The sequence below is a fragment of the Cryptomeria japonica genome, chromosome 9 (assembly GCF_030272615.1).
Source record: "Cryptomeria japonica chromosome 9, Sugi_1.0, whole genome shotgun sequence".
NCBI classification, from domain to species: Eukaryota; Viridiplantae; Streptophyta; class Pinopsida; order Cupressales; family Cupressaceae; genus Cryptomeria; species Cryptomeria japonica.
The window spans coordinates 267,333,837-267,356,919 of record NC_081413.1 but is presented as its reverse complement, the minus strand read 5'-3'; positions in this window follow the sequence as shown (position 1 = coordinate 267,356,919).

The following is a 23,083-nucleotide window of genomic DNA, read 5'->3' as shown; positions in this document are numbered from 1 at the left end:
CAAAAGTTAGAGGGATTTGTCAAATCCACGTACCCGCCTACATCTTCACCCACGACCTCAATCTCCAAGATTAACTCTAAATGGGTTGATAAAGAAGGAAAAGGTAAATCATCTATAAAGGAAGCGACAGATTATTCAAGCCAGGATGAAGATATCCCTTTTATTGATGGTGTGGATAAGAAAAAGGGGGGAAAAAAGGTTCAAAATCTACTCCCCAAACAACCCTGGTCAAAACTAGGAATAGATCTAAAGTTGATGTTGGCTTTGTATCTACAACTTTAGGAAGGAAATATGTGAGCCAGCTAAGGGAGTAGGAAGCTAATAAAAATATCGTGGATCGAACCCAGTTGACCATCCATGAGGTTTGTTCTTTTAAAATAAAATGAAGATCATATCTTGGACATTTAGGGACTAAATGGACTACACAAACAAGATGTTCTTAGGAACTTAGTTAGGGATCATAAACCCAATATTGTCTTGATCCAAAAAAACAAAAATGTCTATGGAAAAAGTGGAAAATCAAAGTGTTTAAAAAGTGTGGTGTTCTCGAGAGAAACTCAAAGGGTGCCTTTGGTGGTATCATCCTCTTTTAGAACCTTAAACACATCCAAGGTGATCCTGTCTATTTGGAAGATATCATGGCCTTTGTTATATTTCATCACATTAAAGATGTTACTTCTTGGCTACTGTCTAATATTTATGTTCCAAACACTAGACAAGGGAGATGCAAGTTTTTGAAAAAGCTTGAGATTATTGGAGCTCAATATAGAAATGAATGATGGATCGTAATGGGAGATTTCAACAACCCCTTAAAGGAGAGTGAAACATCTGGAGCAATATTGACCCATCTTGAAAAAAGAATGGATCTTATGATTTTTATTGATAATCAAGCCCTACATGATGTGGATCTTCAGGGAGCTAACTTCACATGGACCAATAGATGAGTTGGCTGATCTAATTTAGGTATTTCTTGATAGGGCTCTTATATCAAATGACTTGTTCAATCATTACCATTTCTCTTTGGCTTCCCTTTCCTGCATCGAATCATATCATTTCCCTATTATTTTGTGGCAGATCCTATCTCAAGAAGAAGGAAATTTTTGTTCAAGTTTGAGAAAATGTGCATTGCTCATCCTAGTCTTGAAGAGGCCATTAAGGAATGGTGGAACATTTCAATGAATGGTACTGCTATGTACAGGGTTGCTAAAAACTAGAGGCATGCTAAGGATATGGTGAAGAAATAAAATAAGGAGGTCTTTGGGGATATCTTCGCTACCAATCTGCCATCTAGCTAGAACTAAAAGATATTCAAGCAAAGATCCAAGTTGGCAGCAATAATGAGGTCTCCATCAATGCTGAGAATGAGATTTTAACAAAATATCATGATATTATCGCCAAATAAGAGGAGTTTTGGAAGCAAAGTTCTCGTTCCCTTTGGTTGAAGGATGACGATAAAAATACAAGTTTCTTTGACATGACTACTTTAAAATATAAGGCAGCCAATAGAATCTAATGCCTTTCTATTAATGGGTCTATATCAGTTGAGGAGGAGGATATTAGAAAGGAAGTGAGACACTTTTTCTCCTCTCTTCTTTTAGTTGACAGTAACCTGGATTTTCTTGCACAAGATTTGCTTCTTGAAGCTATCCATTCATTGATCAAGAGGGAGCAGAATAAATTTCTTTTAGCTATCCCTTCAGCTGCAAAATTTAAAAAGGTTGTCTCTTCTTTTGAAGGCAATAAATCCCTAGGTCTTGATCGATTCCCAATGTCCCTTTTCCTATCTTTTTGGCATATTGTTTGATCTTATATTGTTAAGGGGGTCAAATAATTATTTGGAGCCAAGAATGTCCTCAAGGATATTAATGCGACCTTCCTCGTTCCTATCCCTAAAGTGTTGAGTGTTGACTCAATCGACCTCTATAGACTAATAAGTTTGTGCAACTCCTTCTATAAGATCATTTCCAAAGTTCTCATGTTGAGACTACTCACTTTTTTTCCTAAATTTATTTCTCCTTAGTAGAATGGGTTTGTTCTAGGAAGGAAGTTCCTTTGTTCAATCATCACGTTACATGATAATATTCACTCTTTTGAAGTGTCTAAGAAGAAGGGTTTTCTCATGAAATTGGATCTTTCTAAGGCCTATGATAGGATGCACTCGTGTTTCTTACTAAAGGTGCTCAAATCTTTTAAGTTAGGAGAGAGAGTTATTAATGCATCCATAACCAGTAAAACCCTCAAAGAGAATCAACCGGCTTATGCAACAAAATAGACACACTAAAAGCAATAAGACAACATAAAAAGATTACATAAACAGATCATATTAATACCTTAGAACTTTCAGCAATCATCTCACAATCATCATATAATCATCAAAGAATATCAAACAATTAACCAATTACATGTAGGCTATCAAAAAAATAAAATCCAATCCAAGACTCTCAGAATCAACCAGATCACAAAATGCGAATCTCAATCCTTATTCTCAATTCTACTTTCTTTTCCCTTACAAGTGATTATTGATCCCAACCAATGTTAAGATGGGAGTAGTGAATCAACACTATATTAATTTTTATAGAGTTAACCTTGATGAAAAATTCTATTCAAACTTAACACTTATCAAAAAGCAACATTGATAAGAAACATGCACACAAAGAATGAAATACTCATGAATACCAAGATTTATTACATGGAAACCCAAATAGGAGAAAACCATGGTATGAGTAGAAACTCGCAAATTCTGCACTTTTTTGGATTAAGCTCGGTGAGGAGCCATCCTTGTTAGGAAATTACAAAGACATTGTTAGGTGCCACCCAATTAAGGGATTTTCTTTAAGGACTATATAAGAACCTTTACCCTATTAGAGGTAGCCTTGTTAAAGGACTTAGGATCATCATTTAAGATGTCACCCGGTTAAGGGATTTTACAAAGGGACCTATTAAGTCCACCCCGTTATTGGATTTTAATGTTGTAGTTATTAGAAAACAACAAAGAGAATGATCTACTATAATAGCTACTCTTAGCTTAATCATATCCAAAGCTCTGTGGTTTGTCCATCGGTTACACTTGCTCTGCACTCTACCGATGCTCTACATCACACTTTCTCTGCACTCTTTCTCTTCTCTTCACACTATTGGATCTCTACACACTCTCTTCACCACTCTTCTATTCACATAGTAGTTCTTCCCTCTTCTCACCTTGCTGGATTGCTTCTCCTCAGAATTGCACTTTGCAATTTTTACAATCAATCTTTTTGATTTTTCACCAACAAACCTTTATTCAAAACTTTATAGATTTAAAATTAAAAAACTTTCCAAATCATCCCGCACTCTCTTTGCATTCTCTTCATCAATCTCACTAGTGACTCATCCTTAACTACCTCTGCAACTCATAATTTCACCAACTTTTGGGTCAAGTTTTGTATTTTTAATACGAACTGGAAAATCTACACAAATCTCACCTTAACTAGTTGTTAACAGTTGTAGACTTCACTATCCAATTGTTTGATGATATCTCATCATGATAGAATCACCTTTGGTTATCGCATCCAGCTTACCGGTCACTACTCCCAGATTCCCGGTGGATATCATCCTTCAACCTGTATCACCGATTCACTGGTGTAAGTCTTCACCTTTTCCCACCAGTCACTGATCATCAATCAGATTGAACGCCAATCTGTCCAAAGTGTTCTAGTCATGTATAAGACTATTAAACTCCAATCTGATTCACCTCTTCTGACCACATCATCATTTCAACTGTCAGTTTAAGAAACCCATCTCAATACCTATCAGATGCTTGACCGACTGGTCAGTTGCTCTGATTATCCTTCAATCGATTAGTCTTCTATCACTCGTGCTCCTTAGGTGTGTCAATAATGCATATTTTGGAAGCACTAAATCCTCCATAATGTTTGCATCCATGAGTAAATAACTAAGGTTTACTTTCCTAAGAGCTTTTCCTTATTCGTCAGTAAGTGTTAGTCATCAATGACAATACTACTTAGATGAATTGGTTGTGCCAACAACATCAGTTATGCCAACAATATTCCCATTTGGAATTGATGGCAACACTTCAAACTTATCTTTTAGAAAACAGTCACTTCTTCTTCTATATTGATCAACTGCTTTGTTTGACTTGAGTAAAGATCTTGCTCCCCTTTTCACTAGCTTCCATTCATGTCAATTATGATTTCATATCCGTTCATGTTCCATCTAACTTCACTCTCCCTTTAAAAACAATGCCAAAGATGTAGTCTAGACATCCTATTTCACATGCTACAATGACTGCTCCCCTAATAGGAGTAGTGTATAATCATCAATCCAAATACATAAAATTTTCAAGAAAATCATATCGGATTGATGTTATTTCGATCTTCAATTACCTTAGAGTATGCAACGGAATTACCTCTAGCTTACCTCTGAGATAGTTAAAAGTATCCTTAGGTAATGGCTTGGTGAATATGTTTGCAACCTATTCCTTGGTTGGCACATATTCTAGTCTAACTTCTTTGTTCTACACCTGTTCCCTAAGATAATGATATTTTATTGCAATATGCCTAGTCTTAGAGTGCATTATCGGGTTTTTTGATATGTTAATGGCACTTGTGTTGTCACAGTGTATCACCACCAGTTCAGTCACTTTTTCTTGGATACCTTCCAAGATCTACTTAATCCATACTACCTATTTACAGTTGATTGTAGCAGCTAATACTTTGCTTTAGCTATGGATTGAGAGATACAATTATGTTTCTTGCTTGTCCATGACACAATCCTATGTCCAAGAAAGAATGAACATCCACTAGTGCTCTTTCTGTCATCAATGTTCCCTGCCTAATCTGCATCAGTTTAGACACTTAAGTTGAAATTTCCATTATGGGGATACCAGAGACCATACTCATCAGTCCTATTAAGATATCTAAATATCCTCTTAACTACTACTATATGAGTCTCTTTTGGATTTGCAGTAAATCTAGCTACCAATCCAACTACTTGTGTTATATCTAGTCTAATGTGCACTGCATACTGCAACTTACCGATCATGGATCGATAAAGTATCTCATTCACTTAATTAGCCTCATCATTTTTGGAGAGCTTGCAGCCTATAACCATCAAGGTTCCAATAGGTTTGGAATCTTCCATTCCAAAAGTCTTCAATATTTCCCTTATGTATTTGGTATGGCTAATGAATATACCCTTCTTTTACTGAGATAATTGCAGACTAATGAAGAATTTTATTTCACCAATCATGGACATTTCAAATTATTTCTTGATTTCTTTTGCAAAACCTCTGCTCATTTCATCATCTCCTCCAAAGATTATGTCATCTATAAAAATATTTGCAATCAAATGTTTTCCTTCTTGTCCAGTCTTCAGATACAAGTTACTATTGTCACTGGTTCTCATGAACCCTATAATTATCATGTATGAGTGTAGCCTCTCATACCAAGCTCTTGGTGTTTGTTTTAGCCCATACAGAGCCTTTTCCAGCTTACATACCATGTCTCTTCCATCTTCTAAAGAAAACCCTTCCGATTGCTCAATGTAAACTTCTTCCTCTAGAACACCATTCAAGAATGTCAATTTGACATCCACTTGGTAGACCTTGAACTTCCTGTAGGCAGCATAAGAAAGCAAGATTCTGACTCCTTCCAGTCTGGCCATTGGTGCAAAGGTCTCTCCATAGTCCAAACCTTCTTCCTATGCATACCCATTGTAGACGAACCTTGCTTTGTTTCTTACTACTTGACCGATTTCATCGATTTTCTTTCTAAATGCCCACTTGGTGGCTATTACATTTGTTTTGTCTGGTCTAGGCACAAGGATCCAAGTTTCATTTTTCTCAATATACTCTAGTTCTTCCTCCATAGCTTTGATCCAGTCTTCATCTTTTAGAGCCTCGTTTATTGTTTTGGGCTCAATTTTAGAGAGCAAAGAAGTACTCTCCCTTTATTTTCTTCTAGTCAATACTCCTACATTTTTGTCACCAATAATATTGTTAGGAGGATGATTGTTCCTGACATACCTTGGTTGTACCGGTTCTTTTCTTAGAGCGTCTTCTACTAGTTGTGCAGGGTCTAATTCACATGTTTCCTCATTTGCAGCTACATTAGAATTTTTTGTAGTAGCTTTGACCGATATAGTGTATAAAAATCCTTGATAGTCCTCTGGTTCACTCTTGTTGCCCTATTCATTTTTCTCAAAGAACTCATCTACTCTGATATTTTCACTCTTCACAATCTTACCAATCCTTTTGTTCAAACACCGGTATGATTTACTCTTTTTGGAGTAACCTAAGAAGGTTCCTTCATCACTCTTAGGATCGAACTTTCCAGAGTACTCATCCCTCTAGATGTAGAACCTACTTCCAAATACCTTGAAGTAACTCACATTGGGTGAGTATCCACACCATAATTCATAAGGAGTCTTATTTGTCAAATTCTTCACCTGAATCTGGTTCAAAGAATACATAACAATACTCACTTCTTCTCTCCAGAAGAAATGTGGAATAGCCTTCTGTATATCAGAGTCCTTGCACAATCAATTAGAGTTTTGTTTCTTCTTTCAGCAACTCGATTCTGTTGAGGTGTTCTAGGTGTAGACATCTGCCTCATAACCCCCGTTCTTCACTATAATTTATGAACTCTTGAGAGGTGAACTCTCCTCCTCTATCTAATCTCAAACATTTTATAGTCTTACCGGTTCCTCTCTCCACTTGAGCCTTGAAGACCTTGAACATATGAAAGCTTCAAATTTTTCTTTCAATAATACAACCCACATCATTACTAAGAAATCATCTACAAACAACATGAAGTATCGGTACCCATAGAAGCTCTTAGTTCTCATAGGACAACACAAATCTATATGCTCTAGGTCCAGCACATTCTCATATGAATAAGATTTGTTGCTGAAACTAGATCCACTCAACTTTCCTAGCGAACAATCTTTACACATAGCATTATCAAGTTTCATGATGTCAGGCATCATTGCCAAATCTCACCAGTCCTCCATCATAGTCCTCCATGTTGAGGAATTTTTTCCTATCACCAGTCATGTTTCGAGTGCAACCATTGTAAATTACCCAATCTCCACACCAGTTAGAACTGGAATCAGTGCCATATAACTTTTCTCTGTGCTATCATCCTTTACCAGTACAAATGCAATCCCTTCTCCATCAGATCCTTCTAATTCTTTATCAGTAACTCCCGCTTCTGCAAGATAGTATTCTTTGCTCTTCTTTTTGTATCTTCTAAAGTTATCCTTCCTATCATTGTTAGGACATCTAGTATTGCATGAGAAACATTTCAGGGGTATTTTAGCTCTGTACTTCCCTTTTCCTCTTGGCAGCCTTCTTGCTATTAGGGCTTCAAGCTCATCTTGTTCTTGTTCTTCAGATAACAAGTTGTCATGTTCATGAGAATGACCGGTTCTTGCAGTAGAACTAAATCCAATTTCTTTTCTTCTTATTGTTGGTGCAAGTGTCATGGAAGATTTGAAGGCAACATCAATCTTAGGCATACTATTATCATAGTTGCTCAATTCAAAGGCAATCAACTTATCAATCAGGGAGTCAAGTGTAACCCCTATTACATATTTTTTTCAATATTTTACCAACCACATCATCTTATTCAAGTTTTCCTCCAGCACTTTTGATGGAATTTACCACATTGTTTATTCTTTTTTTGCATTGTTCTATATTTTCTCCTTCTTGCATCCTCATCTCATCAAATTTGTCTCTTAGACTACTCACCTTAGCCTTTTGTACATGAGGACCTCCTCCATAAACACTCTTTATCTTATTCCACATCTCATAGGCTATTTTTAGATCTTGAAGCTCAACATACTCATTATTGGATAGAATACTAGCAATCAAATCCATAGTTGCAATGTTATCTTACTTCTCTTTGATCTGATCTGATCTGCAGTGAGAACCCCTTTGGTTCATTATACTCTATGATTACATGATTCCAGTATTAATCTCCTAAGGTTCTTAGGTAGAGCCTCATTCTAACACATTATAATATATAATCCTCCTTTCACATCATCTTCGATCTTTCCTTCAGCTACTAATATCTTCTGAATATAAAGTTCAGCGCTTTGATACCAATTATTGATCCCAACTAGTGCTGAGAGGGGAGGGGTGAATCGACACTATACCAATTTTTATAGAGTTAACCTTGATCAAAAAATTTATTCAAACTTAACACTTATCAGTAAGTGGCATTAATACGAAGCATGCACACAAAGAATGAAACACTCATGATTACCAAGATTTATCACATGGAAACCCAAATGGGAGAGAACCACGATGTGAGTAGAAAATCACAAAATGTGCACTCTTCTAGAGTACGCCCGGTGAGGAGCCATCCATCCCTGATAGGAGATTACAAAGATATTGTTAGGTGTCACCCAGTTAAGGGATTTTACAAAGGGACCTATTAAGTCCACTCGCTTAAGGGATTATACTATTGTAGTTATTAGAAAACAATAGAGAGAATGATATGATGTAATAACTACTCTTAGCTTAATCAGATTCAAATGAAGCTCTTTGGTTTGTCCATCAGTTACACTTGCTCTGCACTCTACCAATGTTTTGCATCACACTTGCTTTGCACTCTACTAGTGTTGTGCACTCTTTCTTTTCTCTTCACACTATTTGAGCTCTGCACACTCTCTTCAGCACTCTCCTTTTCACTTAATAGTTCTTCCCTCTTCTCACCTTGCTGGATTGATTCTCCTAAGAATTGCATTATGCAATTTTAATGATCAATCTTTTTGGTTTTCACCAAAATACCTTTATACAAAACTCAGTAGATTTGGAAAGTTTCAAAAATTTCCAAATCTTCCCGCACTCTCTCTATAGGGTCTCCATCAATCTCGTTAGTGACTCATCCTTAACTGCCTCTGTAACTCATAATTTTAGCAACCTCTGGGTCAATTTTTGTCTTTTTAATGTGAACCAAAAAATATGCACAAATCTCACCTTAACTAGTTGTTAACTACTGTAGACTTCACTATCTGCTTTTTTTATGATATCTCGCCATGACTGACTCACCTTTGGTCATCACATCTAGTTTACTGGTCATTGCTTGGAGATTCTCAGTGGATATCATCCTTCAACTTATATCACTAGTGTAACTCTTCACCTTTTTCCACTGGTCATAGATCATCAATTAGACTAATCACCTATATGTCCAAAGTATTTTAGTCATGCATAAGACTAATAAACTGCAATCTGAGTCACCTCTTGTGACCACATCATCATTTCAACTGTCAGTTTAAGAAACTAATCTCAACATCTATCAGATGCTTGACTGACCGGTCAGCTACTCTGATTATCATTCAATTGATTAGTCTTCTATCACTAATATTGCTTCGGCATGTCAATAATGCGTATTTGGGAAGCACTGAATCCTCCATATTGTTTGTAGCCATGAGTAAACAATTGAGGTTTACTTGCCTAAGAGCTTGGCCTTATTCACCAGTAAGTGTTAGTCATCAATGACCATACTAATCTGATGAACCGGTTGTGCCAACACCATCTGTTATACCAACAATGATTACATAACATCATATTTATACACACTGGAACATATTTGGGTCGGCCTCATAAGATTATGTTTACCAATGCAAGAAAATGAAACATGTAATTAGTCAGCCCTAAGAATTAAATAAATATTTCCAGAAAATAACAACGAAGAGGTTCGATTCAGCAGGAAGGTTGACCACATGCCAAAGAACATTGGAAAAGACTCGAAATAGATCCACATGCCAAGAATTGCGTCAATATTGAAGGAAAATCAACTGGTAAGCACAAGAACTATCTTGGAACCCAGAAATAGTCAAATGGAAGTGATAACTGACCACAAAAGAACCCAAATGAATGGGAAATCTAGAATTAAGCACATGAACTAGCGTAGAAACCAAAAATAAGATCTTCCACAAAGAACAAGTAACTATTAGTACCAACAGGTAAGATCACATAAAACTGCAGAAAGAACTTAACAAGAACAAAACTAAAAGGAAATATTTTTGGTTGATGCAAGATTTCTCATTGATCGGGGATGCTCCTACATCAGACAACCCAGGTAGAAAAATATTTTCATGAGAGGAAACTCATGAACATCTAAAAGGATTCAAAATAAAGACCCCATGCCCATTTCTGATCCAAACATCTTCTTTCTCTGCCAACCTCTTCTTTAGCTCCTTCAATGCCTCAATTGGCTTCTCTAACCTCTGACTCTCTTTATTTCTCTTCAAGTGCTTTAGATCTTCACATTGTCTCTATGTACTGCATTCTTTCTTCTACAACTCTGATTTGTTTCTGCCATAAGACTTCATTCAGTTTGTCATCATAAGCTCCTTGTCAACTAGTTCCATCTGTCAATTAGGATCAACTATCAGATCCTTCTGCAAACTCATGTCACCCTCAAATATTACCTCTACCATTGGTTCTCTCAAATCTTTCTTCAAACCCTATGGTGTAACCTTTGTAACCAGTTCTATCAGATCTTTCTGTAAACCTTCTGGTATAACCTCTACCACTGGTTTCTCTGTAATGCAACTTTTCTTAGGACTTGAATCCTTCACCTCCTTCTCTTTCTCCTTCAAAGAAATCAATGTGAACTAGGTTTCTTCTATAGTTATAAATAGCTCCTCTATCATACTGCTAAGGTTTTCCCAATTAGACATGACAAGCACTCATAGATACAACATCACACAAAACTTTATCTATGAAAGGACCGATATTAAAATTCACCAAATACTATTCCTTTATCTCTATATTTTGATCATCTCGTAACCAACTCACCTCATAAGGAAAAGGATTCTCAAGCCTCTTCAATCCAGGTTTTACAACCACCTCCTCAGATACCAAATTATCATTACTTTCACTATCTACAATAACCTTGCAATATTTACCACCTAATTTACACATAGTCCATAAAAGACTCTTCCTCTGAGTAGATCTAGTCTCCTTTCTTCTGAACATAAGGGATTCTCCTTTCTATGGTGCACAGTCAGATTCGGTACCTTCACCTTCTGGTTTCTCATTTGCTACACAACTTCTTGCCATAACCTAATTACATTAATGGAATCCATGTTTGGTTTCTTCACACTTGTACCATATGCCAATAAAATTACTTCTGGTACTACTAGTGGCTCCCCTATGTACTTTTTTCTCCAGTTCTTTACTCCACTCAGGTTTTGATTCATCTTCCTCAACCAGTTTCTTCATACTATCACTTATATGTCCTTTGAATTTCTCCTTCCCTATATTCAGTTGTCTTCTCCTCATCTTCTCCTAAGCCTTCAAAGCATACTGGTAAGATTTTTCAGCTGTGGAAACCTTCAACATACTCATCTCATATTGAATGTTAAAAGTAAGCCTGTTTCAGGTTCTACAACTTCTTGAACAATTCTAGTTCATAGTTTCCCAGTATGAACCTAGCCTTCAATCTTGCAACCAACTATCTCCACCAGGTGATCTTTAATTAACCATTCTCCACTCTGACTTTCTGCAATTCTTTCTACCACAAGGCGGTATTCCCTTTCAACTTAGTCTATTCCAACCAAACTCTCTACAGGTCCTTGACATCCTCAAACTTGAAGTAATCCTCCAACTCTTTGATCCAATCAATCAGATCCTTTGGGTTCAGCGTTCCAAAAAAGTTGGAACCTTCAACTTTATGAACTTTACTTGCTTGCACCACTGCTCTAGGGAATATTTCCTCTCTTTCTTCTTCCATTCTTTTAGCTTCCTCAATCTCTTCATTGGCTTCCCCATATTCATCTGTAGAATCAGGGTTTCTACACAATCCAGCCAAAGCATTTCAGATTTCATTCCACTTTGTTCTTGAATTCTTCCATCATCCGCTCTACCCTCTAGGGGTTTGTCCTTCTAGGTGACATCTCCTCTTCCACTCTGGTGAACTGCCTCAACTTAGTGATCTAACTAGCAATTTCAATTTCCTCCCCTTGGTGATCTATTGCACACACACATAGCCTACCTCCAATTGGTGATCTGTCCACCCAATGGAATGCCTCCATGTTTAGAAACAATTCTTCCACCAGCTAGTCCATAATTATCTCTGATGCCACTTAACACAACCATAATTGATAAAGCCCTCAAAGAGAATCAACCAGCTTATGCAGCAATAGCAACACAACAAAAGAAACAACAAAACATAAGAAGATTACATAAATAGATCATATTAATTCCTTAGAACTTCTGAAAATCATCCGGCAATCATCATATAATCATCAAAGAATATCCCGCAATTAACCAATTAGATGCAGGCTATCAGCTAGATAAAATCAAATCCGAGACTCTAAGAATCAACTAGATCACAAAATGTGAATCTCAATCCTTATTCTCAATTCTACTTTTTTTGCCCTACAAATGATTACATAACATCATATTTATACCCACCAAAACATATCTGGGTCAAACTCAAAAGATTATATTTACCAATACATGAAAATGAAATGTATAATTAGGTTGGCCCTAAGAATTAAATAAATCTTTCCCAAAAATAACAACCAAGAGGTGTGGTTTAGTAAGAAGGTTGGCCACACACCAAAGAACACCAGACAAGACCCAAAATAGATCCATATTGCAAGAATCAAGCCAGTAATGAAAGAAAATCAACCAGTAAGCACAAGGATTGTCTCGGAACCCAAAAATGGTCAAGCATAACAATATAATTGACTGGAAAAGAACCCAAATAAAATGGAAATATAGAATTAAGAACATGAACCAGCTTGGAAACTGAAAATAAGATCTTCCACGAAGAACAAGAAACTAGTGCTACCAACTGGTAAGAACACAAAAAACTGCACAGAGAATTAAACAAGAACAAAACTAAAAGGAAATATTTTTGGTTGATGCAAGATTGCTCATCGACCAAGGATGTTCCTGCATTAGTTTTTCACCTTATTTATCAACTAATCTCTACTCCTTTTCTCTCGATTATTGTCAAATGGTTCTCCAACTCCCTTCTTCAGACTGTCCAAGGGTATAAGACAAGGGGACCCTATTTCCCCTATTATTTTTTATTATTTCGGCTACATGTCTGGGAAGGTACATTAGCAAACTTGTCTCTGAAGGTCATATTAATGGGGTCAGCCCATCCTCTACTAATTTGGTTTGTACTCAACAACAATTTGTTGATGATATAATCCTTTTAGGCTCCTCCTCAATCAAAGAAGTAAGGACTCCTAAATCTACCTTGAATAGCTATAGTCAAGCCTTAGGCCAACTTATTAATTGGGCTAAGAGCTCTCTATTCTTTATCAACACCCATGAAGACAGACAAATTTGTATAGAAAAATTTTTGGGTTTCCTGGTCATCCTGCTTCCTTCAATTTATTTGGGCCTCCCCATATGTAGTAAACCTCTTGATTCATTTTGGAATAACTTGGTGGATAGATTCCACAAGAAGCTCACTAGGTAGAAAGGCACTCTTTTAAGATAAGATGGGAAAGTTCAACTTTTGAAGTCCTCCCTTCAGAATATGTTGGCTTATGCTTTAAGTCTATTTATAATTCTAGCTAAATTTTCTAAAGCTATTGAAAAAATTCAAAAATATTTCTTGTGGTCAGGTGTGGAGGAGAGAAAACGAGTTTCTCTCATTGCCTAGGAAAATGTTTGTAGGCTAAAATGTATGGGAGGCCTCAGTCTTAGAAGCATAAAAACTCTCAATAAATCTCTCCTCGCTAAACATGTCTAGAGGATGTAAGGTGAGAATGGTTTGTGAAACTCAATCTGGACGAACAAATATTTGCACTCGAAGTCATCTTTTGTTTAGTTTCTATCTTCCTTTGAAACTCCCATAGGTTCTATGATTTGGAATAGCATAGTTCAAGCTAAGTAGACTGCGAGTATAGGAAAGGCCTGATCTATTGGAAATGGCAGAAACATAAAATTCTGGAATGATATTTGGATAATGGTTACCCGTCTTAGTGTCCATGATGTTTTCTCTCCTTTCATGAAAATCTGTAAAGAGAGGTTTGATATTATGGTTTCTCATTATCGACATTCCAATCAATGGATAAATTTGAATAACATCGATCTTCGACTTAATCCTTTGATGAAGATTCTCTACTCTATTGTGCTTATCTTGGACTCTGAAGATAGAATTATCTAGGCTAGTGCCCCTTCACATAGTTTTTTGATGGCTTCTATTGTCTTTATGTTGTCTCGTTCCTAGGAGCTGCCCTCTTGCTAGTCTAAAGCTTGGATCTAGGGTCTTATCCCTAAAGTAAATATATTTTTTGGATTATTCTGCAAAATAATATTCTTACCACTGACAATTTATACCAAAGGGGATTTTACTATCTTAATAGGTGTTATCTTAGTCTGAGTCAAGAAGAATCAGTTAACTACATTTAGATCCATTGTGCCTATTCCTCCCAAATTTGGTCCCAAATCTTGTAGATGTGGAATTTGAGTTGGGTTTTCCCCTCTTCTATTGAAGATTGCTTTAGAGAAAGGACGTGTTATTCTTCCAAAAAATCCATCAAGATGTTGTTGGATTTTTTTTTAACCTATGTTTTATGGTGAATCTGGAAAGAGAGGAACAATAGAATTTTTAGAGACTATGTCTCCCTCAAAAGTGGTTTTCGCTAAAATCAGGAGAACTATTATGGAGAATTTGAATGGTGATGGAAATATTCATCCTCCTAGAAATGAAGGTGATAAATCCATTTTCAAAACCTAGAAAATCTCAGCTACTTCAGCTTTGGTCCACAAGAAAGATAATAGGGAAAATTTTAAGTGAAACTTTATGTCAAATGAATGGGTTAAAATCAACTTTGATTGGGCATCCAAGGGTAACCATGGGTCAGTTGGGCATGGGGGAGTGATAAGAAATGAATTTGGCCAATGTATTATGGTGGTGGTGCTACCTTTGAGATGTTAGACTAATCACTTAGCCGAGCCTATAGTTTCTCTTCAATCCCTTCTTCTAGCTAAAAAGATAGGATATTAAAAAGTATGGATTGAAGGGGACTCTAATAATATAATAAATGCCTTAAGGGTCTTAACCCCGTTTCTTGGAAAATCAACAATATCATAACTTTAGCCAAAGATATAATTAACTACTTTGAGCAATTCTTTATATCTCATGGCTATAGAGAAGCTAACCGTATGGTGGACTAGATTGGTAATCTGGTGGTGCAATATGATCAACCAATTCATTGGCATGGTGCGCTAGATCTTCCCCATGAAGCATGTGCCATCCTTAATTATGATAGGATTTATGGGAAAGTGGGACTTCTTATTGATGATTATAATGTACACTCCAATGAATAAAGTTATTATTATTATTTGTGAAGGGTGTCATTCTATTTACAGATCAGAGATTAATTCTGAAATGACCCTGCATGCTTTCTGAGTTTTTCTTGTTGCTTTTAGCCTTGGGGTTCCTAAATTTAATAGATCATACTTCATCTTGGGTTTAGCTCTATTGTTTTTTCTGGATATCGAGGAGGTTTTGAACAGTGTTGTTGGAGGTGTGATGGGAGGAAAGAGGAAGAGAATGGAGCCCTTATATTATGATGAATGGAATCAAAAGCCTGAGGTGTGGGATATTTTGGATGCTGGTAATATGACTCACTTCACGGAGTGTTTGCAAGGCCAAAACCCCTCCATTACCAAAATATTTAAAGAACTTTTTGAAGGACAACAGGATTACTATTTGCGGAAGGAAGATGAATATCGACGATGGTGTTATTGTTGATATTGCTGGTCTCCCCCTTGATGGTAGGAAGTTTTATAGAGATTGAAAAACTCAATGACTCTGACATCAAGATCTTTGTGAAAGAGGAGGCTACAAAGGCCAAATTGGTCAAGGGAAGTAAGACCCACTACTCTCCCAAGGTGATAAAGAAGATCTGGAGGTGGGTTTTATTTGTAATTATGCAATACATTACTCTAGAGGGGAGGTTTACTTGGGTCTACGAGTATCATTTTGTGTTGTTGAATCATTTTAATAATAAAGATAAGGTATTCATTCATTTCTATCTTCTATGTTCTTTGAATATCAGTATTAAGGATGTTAGGGATAATCCGAATAGTAACCCTTCTCTCCATTAAGGTTTAATGGTGTTATTGTATGATTATGTCAAATCCACTTCCATACAACAAACCATTTCTGATCATTCTACCTCAGAAGAGGACATTCATGATTCAGATGATGTGGAGGAAGGGGGGTCTGATACGAAATTAGAAGAGGATACAAATATGACTACCACTGTTAAGAATACTGGCAAAGTTAAAGGCAAAGAAATTATTGTTGGGTCTTCCAAGAAGAATTGGGGGAAAGTGACTAAGAGTAGGAGCAAGAAGAATCAAGAGGAGAGCTAGTATGAGGAAGAAGATGATGACAATGAGGGTATGGAGACAGAGAATGAGGATGAGTGGGTTGCCTCTCGTCCAAAGAAGAAGACAAATATTATGCCCTCTATCTCTGCCACAAGCCCGGGGGATGATGTGGGCAATTCCAAATCTTTGTCCCCTCCTTTAGCTTCTAACAACCTTGTTTCACATGTTGATAGTATGCTTAAGGATGTGATAGGTGAGGGTTTCTCTTCTATAAATGACAAAATCCATGTTGTTGATTTGGAAACTCCTAGACAAGAGACTATGTTTACTGACCTAAACAATGACAACAAAGATCCTATTATCAATGTGATACAAACTGCCAAGGATGGAGCACTAGATTTCTACTTGAGTTAATGAAATTGGTCTTTCCTAAGGTCAAGGACATAAAAGCCAAGTAAAGTACTTCCTCCAACAAGATTGAAATTATTGAACCCATGAGCACTGGTAAGCTTAACTGTTGCCCTAATAATTTGAGGGAGTTGACAAAAGTGGTTAGTGATGCTGAATCCATTACTAATTCTTATGGCTCCAATTTTAAAATTGTGGAGGCTAGTTTTAAAGATCTAGAGAGGAGGGTTTCCAGTTTTGAGGGTACCCTCAAGAAAATTAGGGAGCAAAGTTATAAATCCTCAAGGGCTCTGCTGAACACCTAAAGATACTGATCGCCAAGTTGGAGCAGGTCAACCAGGAGAAACCTATTGTTGAAGTTATGGAAGACAAAGATATGAGCGCTGAAGATACTTATGTTGGCCCACATAAGAGAACATGTGCAAGTACCAGGAAGAAGGCACTACATGCTAATAAGGAGATCGAAGAAATTAAGAGTGCATCTACCTCTATGGAATAGCTAGAGCTGGAAGTTTTGGAGATCCTTAAATTTTTTACTTAGTTCTATTTCTTGGCAGGTCCTTTGTTGTCCCCTGTGCGCCTGTGTGCTATCCTTTTGCTGGTTTTGATCCTTCACTGGCTTTTTGCTAGTTGTTTTATCTTTGTTTTTATGTTCTATCTATGTGGGTCTATAAGGTTCAATCTTATTATGTAATGTTGTAATGGGTTTCAGGGTCCATTGAAAACCTATTTTTCACTTAATCAAAAACTACAATCATCGTTATTTTTTAATGCATGAATATTACATATTGGTAAAGGTTGTAAATTACAATTTATTTTATTTTTTCTCCTATTTAAGAAGAGGATATGAAATTATTTATTAATAAAAGAATATTTTAGATTAGATTACTTAGTATTTTCAATTTTGCAATAATTAATATTTCTTCTAAGTGTTAATCTTTGATGAAATTAAAAAAACAATATTGTAAGTGCATTTTAATATAATAGTTGTGGTTTATTTATATTTTTAAATGTTAAATATTATCAAATTTAATTAACATATATTTCCTTAAGATATATTTAGGCTATCTCTCTTTAAATCTTTCTCAAATATAATTATAAATAAATAAATAAAAGTTATGAAATTTTAAAGAATAATATTATAAACAAAAAGATTAGATAAGAAAGTAAAAAACATTATTAATTTTTTCAATTTAGAAACAAATTTTTAATATTTTTAAATTTAAAACATAAAAATATAATGTTTCTAATTCAAAAAATCAAAGCTATATGTATACACAAATAGTTGAAAAATAAAATATTAGTTTTTAATTTTCAATTTAGATAGATAAAAAAAATTATGTTCTTAAATTTTAAATGTTTCTAAATTCAATATTAGTATAAAATCTATTATTTGTTTTTTAATTAATTTAAAGTTTAATATATTAATATATTCATTTTAATTATTTTGAAAGAAAATAAAAATATTATAGATATATTTTTGAAAGGAATCATGCACCATGGAAAACTAAACTAAGCATAGAAGAACATCTATGTCTCTCAAATATGAAAAGCACTACATACAATGGAGTTAATTTTTTAGTTTATCAATCTGATAAATATAACCTATTAAACTTGATTAACATTATATATAATCATAAAATTGAAAACTGGCAAATTATTGAATATTTTAACTTTTTAACCCTAAACAAAATTTAACCTTAAGTGCCCTAAACCAATTTGAATCCTAACACTTAAGCAAATTATTATTTGTCACATTAATAGAAAACGAAATTGAATTCTAACTCTAAAACTAAATCAAATTCATCTTTTCTTAAATTAAATAATTAATAAAGTACATGATCAAATTGGGAATGTATTTTTTACAATGATTTTTAATATTGTATAGGTAGTTGATTTTAAACATCTACACATAATTTGCATCCCTTTAAAAGGTTGATTGAATTTTTTTACTGTTTTAAAAAATGATAGATGAAAAAAGATATTTGATCTAAATTTTTCAAAGATTGAGATGGTTGACCTTCAAATATGTAGCCATCTATTTGATTTAATCATTTGATTCAATATTAGTACATAAATATTGGTTATATATTGGAATAACTTTGACCGTCTATAAAATACATAAAAATAAGTTAATTTTTTTTTAATTTACTAGACTAACAAAAGTTGTCAATGTAGTGCATCTTTTATATGATTAATGTTATTATAAATATATGAATTGTTCGTTTAATTAATTAAATTTTGATATATTAATAATTTTAATAGTTTTTGATAATTTTTTGAAAGAAAATAAAAATAACAGATATATTATTGAAACGAATCATTTTAATTAAATAAATGAAGTATAGAAATCTAGTCTAAGTATAGAATAACATCTATGTCAAATATAACGAATAGAAACACTAAGTAAAATAATTAAACTAAAAACTAATAAATTGACCAATATTAACCTTTTTTCAATTGAAAACTAAAAGACATAACTATAAATACCAAATTGAACCAAAATACTAAGCTTAACTCTAAATCAAACTAACCATACACTTAATTGTAAACCAACTTGAAATTGAACCCTAATTTTTTACCTTAACCATAATCATAAACCTAATTATGATTTTAACACTAACCAAGATTTTAATCCTAATCCTAATCCTTAGCCCAAAATATAACCATAACTCTTAGCCTAACCCTTACCATGATGTAAACAGTAATCCTAACAATAATGCTAAACCCTAACCTAACCATTATGTAAACCCTAACCATAATTCTAACCCTAACCATAATGCTAACCCTAACCCTGGCCATAATTCGAACCATAACCCTAAAACCTAATCCCAACTATAATCTAAATGTTAACCCTAGCCATTTAATCCTAACCTCAAGCATAATTTAAATCCTAACCCTAACCCTTAACACTATCTCCGCCCCTAACACTACCCCTAACCATGATGTAAACCCTAACCCTAACCATAATCTTAACCAACCTTGCTAAGCCTAGTCATAATCATAACAATAACCCTAAACCCTAAGCCCAACCATAATCCTCACCCTAACCCCAATCCCAACCATAACCTTGAAACCAAATTTAATGCTAACAATAACATTGATTAAACCCTAAAACCGAATTGAATTAGAAGCTTAACTCTAAACAAACTTAAACCTTAACCCTAAACCTAAAAATACCCCTAACATGATGTAAACCTTAACCATAATACTAATCCTAACCTTGAAATATTAACCAAAACCATAACCCTGGCCCTAACCCTAACCATTATCCTAAGCCCCAACTCTAAAACTTAACCCTAACCCTAAACCCGACACTACATTCAACCATGATGTAAACCCTAATAGAATGCTAATCCTAACCCTAAGCATAACCATGATGCAAACCCTAATCCTAACCATGGTGTAAACCTTAACCATAACCATATAGCCATTAACCTAACCCTAATCATTAATCTTAACCTTAACCCTAATAATAATCCTAATCCTAACTATAACTATAATCTGAATCATAACCATAATAATTTTAATCATAATATAACCCTAAGCATGATGTAAACCCAAACCATAATCCTAACCCTAAAAATTATGTAAATCCTAATCCTACCCTAACAATAACCTTTATGTAAATAGTAACCCTAACCATAATCCTAACCCTTACCCTAACGATTATGTAAATCCTAATCCTAGCCATAATCCTAACCATAACCCTAAACCCTCAACCTAACCATGATTCTAACCCTAATCCCAACCACGATATAAACCATAAACCTAACCATAAGCCTTACCATAATCATAAACCCTAACTCTAATCATAATCACAACCCTTACCCTAATTCTAACCCTAGCCGCTAACCTTAGAAATAATCCTTAGCCCTAACTGCAACCATAAACCTAACACTAACCCTAGAAATTAAACCTAACCTTAACTTAAAACCTATCCCTAATCTAACCTTAATAACAAATTAGAATCCTAATTCTAACCCTAAACCCTAACCCAAATAATGATTAGGAATATAATTATAATAATTATAAATATAATAGTATTATTATATATTAATATAATTATATTTAATAATACAATACTATAATCACATATTAATTTATCTAATAATATTTTCCATGTTATGTCATGACTACTACTAGCTTCTATATATTAATATTATATATGAAATGTCTCTAAAGATATCCTTTTCAAGGTGTCTTGGTATAAAATTGATAAAAAATAGAGACCTAGAAAAAGATATCTCTTCATGTATTTTATATATAATATTAATATATATAAACTAGAAGAGCGTTGCTTGCTAATGATGGAACTAGATATATCTAATTGACAGAATGTGAAAGAATCGGACGGAGGCAGAGATATAGTCCAGATACTCTTATAACTTTTTGGTTTAAAAAAAATAAAAATGTTTTGACAGATTCATAGAGATTGTGACAGATAAATATGGTTACAATCAATTTTATTTTCTTTATTTATAAGGAGAGGAAGGCGAGGAGGCAAGGCAGAAGTAGCCGAAGAGTTCTGGTAAACCAGCAATAAGACAGCTATAAATTGTATTCTACTAAAGTAGTCGAAGGGGGTGAGATATGGAGGCTCTCAGAGCATGCTACTGATCGTTACCTGCATGCTCTGTATGTTTCTAAACCCTTATCTTCATTCTTTAATGATGCTTTATTACCTGTTTAGAATATGTAAATTATGTTAAACAACTCTAGCACCTTCTCAATGTTATTACATTTCAACATGAATTTTTAGAATATGTTATTATGTTAAACAATTCTAACGCTCTGTCAATGTTACCACATTTCTACATGAATGTCTACTAAGTTGATTGTCCAATTTATTTATGGTGTTCAGAGCTCCCTTTTCATCACAGCCCACGATAATAGCCACAATGGTGAGGGTTTAGGTTTTATATCTGTTTATTTTGTTCTGAAAAATAGAATCTTAAACCATTCATAAGATCCCAGCCTAGAAAATTTTAAATCCTTTTAGACTAACCCTTTTTCTGCTAATCCTGCAATCATTGCATTTCAAAAAAAAAAAAATGCTTCCAATCCATAGACAGGGGGAATGTTGCCAAAAGGGCAAACAATAATTTTCATCTGCCATTAATATTTACTTTAAGATTTCATTTAGTGCATGCTCTGCCTGACCTGCAACCTCTATAGTCCACTGTACCCCATTAGAACACATTTCTGGCAAACGTTGTGGAATTTGGCTTTCGCTTGGAATTTTCTGAAGCCTTCTCAACAAATCCTAAAGACCACATTTATTTCTGGCATTCTATCCCAAAAACTTCCATTCTGGCTCTAACCTGTAAATTTCAGTGTCCGCTGAAAGCACTAAGGAGGCTGCGTAATACTCAGCTGATTTTGAATTTAGGTTTGTTGCATTCATCAAGTATGATAATATAAGAATTTGGAGATTTTTGAGTTGGGGTTTAATAAGGATCATTTTATTATGATATAGTAAAATCTATAGTTCAATTAGTTTAAATGGTAAATTGTGGTCTAGGGTTAACATTTAATTCAGGTAAGATACAAGAAGAAAAAAATAGTTCAATTAAGATTATTGTTAATTTATGATTAGGGTTTGGGTTTAATTAGAAATTTGGATTTAATAAAGGTTTGTATTTAATTAGAGTTAATGTGAATCTGATTTTCGACCTCTATGTTTGAATTTATTTGAATACAATATATTTGTTTGGGAATACAAAGAGTCAATGTATTTAACCTTGCTTCATTTGAACATTTATGTAAATGATATTTAAAAAATAATAATTTAATTACATTAGATTAAATATTTATTTACAATTACATTTAATTTTAATTACTGACATACTTTATATATACTTAGGTGTGCTGGTTATTAAATATCTTAAAACCTAAGATGTTGCCGCATTCTCTAACTCTTTAATTTATTGCTATGATATGATATACATGAAGGAGAGCGAGCATCAATTATTACTCAACTATTTGAAGTTTCAAATCTGCAATTCAGTTAAGAAAATGGCCCATCAAGGAGAAGCAGATTACAGCATTTATGACAGCATAGTTGAGCTGGATCTTTACGGGCACTGTTTAACAGACCTGAACGCTCGTGTTTGTGCATTGAAAAGTGATCTGATTAGAGAGAGAACAGCGTACGAAGCAGACCCACAAAATCAAGCTTATAACTTCGCATGTCATCTTAACCGGTTTAAGATTGTTCTTGGTTCATTACAGCAGGAGTTTGACGCTTCTGAAGTCGAAATGGAGAGATGCATGTGGGAGATTCCCATGCCTGAATGCGACTTATTCCGTGATCAAATCATAGAGATCGATCTTAATTTGTACATGGTAGAA